Below are 7,014 nucleotides of genomic sequence, written 5' to 3' on the forward strand. Positions count from 1 at the left end.
TGTTATTAACACATGCTTCCAAAAAAACGCAACAAATGGTGCCTTCGAGTTATGCCGTGATACATGTAATTATCTGTGACATATTGTAATTATGAGTCCATTGCATAAAAATTTGCTAATAGGGGGGTATTCACAAGTGGAAAAGTCACAGTTTTCTGTGAGACCCAAGTTACAAAGTTGTGACATCAGGGAGGGGATGTGGGAAGAAAATGGTGGAAAGCATGGCAGCCGTGACAATAGTTGACAGTAAAAGTGATGTATTTGTGATGTATGCTACATTAGCACTCTCTTTTACAAATAAGTATTATTGAATGTTCCAGTACATTTATTCCTTACTAAAAGATGATGTCACACATTTTTGTGGATATATGTTGTTTTCCTGTTCCTAGCCATGACACGTCATATAGGGCTTCCAAAGTCAGAATAAGGAGCTTAACAGGAGGACTTGAAGGCAACATAGGTGATACAGTTGTCACCCCACAATGTCTTTATCAACGTCATCGTATCAAATTGACTTAGGCAAACTATAGAAAACTGTATATCTTGGATTTATTGATCAACATTTGAGGCTTAATGTCAGCTTTCACTTTATCTGCGTATCGGCTGCAATAACATTTGATTGGCTGTAATCAATAGCACTAATTTACACATGACAGGAATGCATCATTTGTGTATCACAGCAATGGTGGGATGAGACTGTACTTCATCTTAATAGGAGCCAGTTTGTGAAATCAATACACGGAAGAAAGCACCGAGGGTGAAAATCAAGCATGCTCCTGTTCGTGGAGAGAAAGACTCCTTCTGTGCCGCCAACTTGTGTCAATCCAGTGAGGGGGATAAATCAAAGGCATTTCTAAATTTAGCTCTGACATAGAATTAGTGAGACGTTCTGTAGTAGAACGCAATGGGCTGGTGGTTACTAAGCAACTGGTGCTAGGCAACCTTGTTGGTAAGCATCGATTGTGCTTTGGGGGAAGTTGGGGGCTGATTGGGGGTGGGGTGTCTTCAAAAGCTAAAAAAATCTCTCGCTGTTTTGAATAATCCTGATGTTTGCAGAGGCTTTTCACGGAAATTTGGGTAAATTTGTAAACCCTGGATGGCATGGTGAGTTCCTAATAGGTGTATTCCTTTAAGATCTGTTAGGACATGGTGTGTCTCACGGAAAAGAGCTTCTGCAAACAGATAGGAATATAATAACTGACTTGCCATGTTCCAACCGAAGGGGTGCCTCTAGTAATGACGTTCGTCACCATCCTCTCTGGAACTGATAACGTCATCAATTACCAACCCGATGCCTAAGTGGAGATCAACTGTCTTTGCATACTAATGAGAGAGCGAACCTTTGATGTGGAGCTGAGGGCATGTGCTCTGCAGGGTGCGTGTGCGTGTGCGTGTGTGTGTGCGTGTGCGTGTGCGTGTGTGTGTGTGTGTGTTGGATTAAGCTGTGATTCCCTAGAGAAACTACTCAAACCATTGATCAGTGTGAGTTGTGACAATGACTGATGAGAAAGACAGTGAGTGGGCTGGTCTCTCTCTCTCAGATTAGAGTTTGGATCTTTCTAGCTTCAGAAGAGATTTGTTTATGCTCAAAAATATTGATTGGACTGTCAAAGATCCTGAGAATAACAAATGTGAAATCTTAAATCGAGCAGCGTTTCCCTTTAAGCAGGGAAACTAAAAAAAAACACTACCAGCGTCTTGTTATAGATGACAAAATCTACAGTCCAAGCTGAGGTACATGTCCTACAGCGCTGCAGTATGAATGCTGCCACAGAGAGTAAGACATAGTTTGAGAAACATTATTGCTACATTCATGAATAATACAGAGCATTAGCACGCAGACACGACAGGCCAATTTTATTCCTATTAAAAATTCACATTTCTGCGAGAAGGTCATATGTATGTTGGGACGTAATGTTATTTGAGTCTGACACAGAGGACGGCTGGGGCTGCACAACTGGGACTTTAGTGCTACTGGCATTCATTTTCAGACAGCTGAAAGTCAGGAGTTTGCTGAAATGATTTAATAATAAACACACACACTCTTAGGAGACTGCCTTAAGAGCACACATACACTTGTAATAGCTTCCAGGAAATATCTAACCATTAGCTTAATGTTATCATTAGCTAGATGCATTTGATGCTCTCACATAACCTGAATTATCATTACTGCTCAGGACACACGCTGTTGGTGTGAGCGCCAAATGGATTAGCGCTGCCACCACAAGAGGACAACAGCACACCACCTGGATGGCAGCTGTTGTTCCATAAGTGGTTAAATCTGAATAGATGCCTCGGTCCTGCTGTTTGGACAGTTCTGGACGTCAGCTTTGATCAATATTGTTCTCCATTCATCAGGTAGATAAGAGGGGAGAGAGAGAGAGATGGAGAGAGAGAGAGAGAGAGAGAGACTGAGAGAGAGAGAGAGAGAGATGATGATGAAACTGGGTGTCTGAGTCCGGGACAAAAGAGAGGATTTCTAATGGTCTATTTTAGAAGGTAAAAGGAAAATAACAAAAGGAAATGATCATAACTGCAATGTCAAGAGACAGTGAATGGGGCTGTGTGATTTATCAAAGGCCTCTGACTTTATCTGTGCCCGTAGGCCTTTGTGAGTGGACATGATAATCAGGTAAACACACACACACACGCACACACACACACACACACACACACACACACCTGTTCCAAAAGCACAGGGGCGCTTGAGATACAATCACACACACTCACAACAACACATACTCATGAAGTCTTGGTTTATAAAGTATGATGAGTGTAGGTTGTGTGTGTGATGCTATGCCCATAGTTCTTTGGGATAGTCATTACAGTGAGATTAGCCTCTCATCCCGTGTGAAATAGGCTATTTCCAGCACAGTGGCTGACACACACACCACTGATTTAAGAGGTTAGGACTCTGTCTGCACTGTAACACACAGGTCACAGGACAATGTCCCCTTGTTGGAGAGGGATGTGTGTGTGTGTGTGTGCGTGTTTGTGTGTGTGTGTGTGTATGGCTAGCAGTGATGGTCATACACTCAAATAAGTGTTTCCACTTCCATGAAATCAGGTTCCTGAGGTTGTCGGAGCAGGCCTTGTTTATTCTGTAATTACACTGGGGCTTATAAAGTGATAGAGCCAGGCGCTGACTTGGGTATTGTGTGTGACCTGTATGAAAGATGAAACATTTGTGACCCAGTAAATTGGCTTTGTGATCAGCTGGTCAGTGGCCAAGGCTAGAATAGGAAACATCCAGGTGTGAGTGTGCATATGTGTGTGACACTACAAATAGCCCACCAGGCCATTGCAATCAATAAGAATGTGGTTTCGGTCAGCTTGCCTCATTTCTGCCACATATCCTATGTATATCCATATGCACAAGGGTGGAAGTAACGTTACTGTAATATTAAGTAGATTTTTTGTGTACTTGTACTTTTTTGAGTATTTTTTCAAGTAATTAATTTTACTTTTACTTAAGTATATTTTTACTGAAGCCACTACATTTTAAACCACATCCATTACAGAGTACACATTTTGTAGCCTCTCCATAAGCAACAGAAACTGGACCATCATAAATTGACAAAGTCAGCTGAGAAGAGAAGACTATTCTGGCTTTACTTTGTTTGTGCACTTCATTTTGTAATTTTTTCCAATTTAAAGAATCTAGTTTGAACTCTATCCTCTCGTCCTTTTTGAATTGCATGGAAAAGTAACTCAGTACATTTTAAATTAGCTACTTTTTACTTTTACTTAAGTAGATTTTTACACCAGTACTTTTAGTTCTACTTACCTAAGTAAAATATCAGTAACAGTACTTCTACTTGAGTAGGTCATTCTAGTGCTCTTTCCACCACTGAATATGCAGTAGGCTACATCCTACAAACACAACCAATAAACATAAAAGGAAATGTGAAAAACAGAAAGAGAATCTAGCCATGGACATCACTGACTCCCTGCAATGATGTGATTCATCCCTGCAGGCAAGATATTGTTAAATAATATCAACATCTGCAATTTTAGTTTTGTGTATTGTCAGTATCAAGACAGTGTTATATTCTCTCCTATAAGTAAATAGCATTGCTGCTGCTCATTCAGCTGCATGTAAACCCAGAAAAGAAGAAGCTGGCTAAATGTTGACGGTAATAAAATCAATTTTCATAATCATTATCCATTATTCATATTTACACCATAAACTGCTTTGCCCAGGAGATACAGGTGAAGCTTTATGCGTGCTGCACTAAAGTAAATGAAACTAACTTTGAACCACAACCAATTCTTCAACATCAAAGCGATTCTTTTTCTCATCGCATTCAAATGATGACAATACATTTGCTTTAGCATTCCTCAGCGATGCATGTGATTTATTTCTGCTTTTTCCCCATTCAGAACTGTGAGATTGTGATTCATAAAGCCACCGTTTGTGTTTGTGAAAGGAGGTTGCGAAGCTTAACGGAATGCTATCCATCCTCATTAGAGTGATGGGAAGATCACTCATTTCGCTGCAAGAGAAAGCCGCCGCACACTATTTTTGTATTCCCTCTATTGTATTGGCCCCTACCACACAGCACACAGCACAACACACCGGAATATGCTGTAATAGAAGAGCACCTGATTCACCTCACAAACACAATGAAAACGGATGATTTTAACTGAAACTGATTTTATTTGATTTCCACACGGGCAACAAAGTGAATAAATGAATCAAATGCTCAAATAACCTTTTTTTTAACCTCATGGACACAGTTCCTCAAATGCAGTAGAATTCATTTTTGAACAAAACATTCAAAAGAATATGAGAAACAGAGAAATAGGTACAAAGGTGATAAAATAAAATCACACATAACATACACAGAGGCATACTGTATACTGTGTATACCCTGCACACACACACACACGCACAGACACACACACACACACACACACACTATGTCCTATTATATCTGTAAATCCATGGACAAATGAGGTTTGGTGGTGTGTGTAGAGGGAGATCAGCCCAGCTCTAGTAGCCTGCTATCTAGTGAATGCCAATTGGCCTTGATATTCAGCATCGGACAGAGAGACAGATGAGGTGGGATTGTTGGATTACAGTGGTGTAACATTACCTACACATTCGGACACACACACAAGCACGCACGCACACACACATACACAGTGTAGGCCGACTGATTCAAAGTAAATGCGGGTCTGTGTGTTCATATATCTTCCTAATCTTAGTATAAAGGCGTATTTAGCTTATGCCCCGTGACCTTGACGTGTCATAGGGAGGGTCCTGACAGTGACATGGGTGGTGCCATCACTAACTGCTTTCTTCCACCAGTTGTAATCTATCAAGTCCTGACATGGCATGGCTTCCCTTTTTATCTGAGGTTTTTATCCTTCAACTAGATCAATCAGATATTGATCACAGGTCTACAAAGACAGACAGATTGTCTTGGAGCAGCCTGGGGTAGGATTAAAAGCTTTTATTCCAAAAATGTTTTATGTATATATCCTTTTTGAAGAGTAGACTGTTACCTGAAATGTATTACTCAGTATTTTAGGAATGCAGATGATTGATAGCATCATCAAAAATGATGCTATTTTGATAGCTAATAACTTCATTAATATTCCGTAATGAGTTTTACTCTCACGCCAGCAATCATTTTGTCAGAGGAGGTGTCACATTTTTCAAATGGTGGCTATCTCATTTTGGAATGGAGCTCTTCTTGTGCCCTTCGTATCACCATTAATTATCTCTCTCCTCTTAATCTACCGACACACACACATACACAGGCAGAAGTACGCACACGTGCACACACACACGCACACACACACACGCACACACTCCACGATGAATCTTCAGAGAACACAGTCCCTTTAATGCTCATATACTGTATGTTGACCCCCTGCCATGCTGGGCCGTTTCTCAGGGGTTTTTACCAAGTTGTTGTCAACATATAACTGGAGGCAGAACTTTCATCTAACACACGCAACAATAAGTAAGTAAACAAGGCTGCCTATCATTAACCTTCATTCTCCTGAGAACTGAGTCAAAGCCCTCCACTCAAGATACTCATGGTTTATTGGATTATTAATTGCCAGAAGCATTCTCTTGAAGCATCATTGTATTTTGGTTGACAATGAATGATATCTCTTCTTTGTATTGCACTGTATTGTGTCCATGTACATATTTTTTCCTTTTCCTAGATTTTATCTATCAGTAGTTGTGGCGCGTAGGCTGAATGGGTTGTACCTGTCTTGTCATGTTTTGTGCAGTGATCACACATCTTTATTGCCTTCATGACCTGGTATTTCTACCTGAGATTAATCACTGTCAAGGGGAAAGTGGTTTAGAAAATACCCAAGGTCAAAAAGCCTCAAAGCTCTTTCTTAAAACCTTTTAGCTTCTGGGTGGGGTGCGTGGGAAATGTCTTCAGTTTCCTATTCAAGCAGAGGAAATACAAAAAGGCAAAAAAAAAAATTGCTGAAATTACACCTCCTACCTCTGTCTCTACCAATAAAGTTGAGCAAAGTACATAATAGTTAATGGATGGGAATGATGAGCTTCATTAGTTTGCCAAGACTCTGGCTGTGCTGCGTTGTACTTTTGCTCTTTCAAACAACTTGAAAAGCTCCACAGGCTATCTCTCTGAAATGCCTTTTCAGGACTATGATGTAACCAGTTGAAATAGGGTGCTGAATTGTGTATTTATTTTTTTACAAGGTTGTTTTTAACTGTGAAAATGTTGACATACAGTTTTTAGAGGAAGAAATGAAAAAAGGATTCTTTTTTTTAATCCTACTACAAACAACACTGTTTTATATTCCACTGGTGAGATTACTATATTCGTTTGCCAAGCAAGTAATTTGAGGGCAAAATGGCATTTACAATGAAAGTGGGGATAAAGAGTTGTTATTGTGGCTGGAGTCAGCTTCACAATCAGTGGCAAACCCATTGTTGGTCAGTCTTGAATTGTCAGTGCCATTAGATGCTAATACAGCTCAGAAGACGGCCTTCGTACATCATGGGTAGTGGCT

The sequence above is a fragment of the Centroberyx affinis genome, unplaced genomic scaffold (assembly GCF_046629955.1).
Source record: "Centroberyx affinis isolate AG114_WGS23_722 - 3 ecotype Tasmania unplaced genomic scaffold, CSIRO-AGI_Caff_v1 ptg004114l_1, whole genome shotgun sequence".
Lineage (NCBI taxonomy): Eukaryota > Metazoa > Chordata > Actinopteri > Beryciformes > Berycidae > Centroberyx > Centroberyx affinis.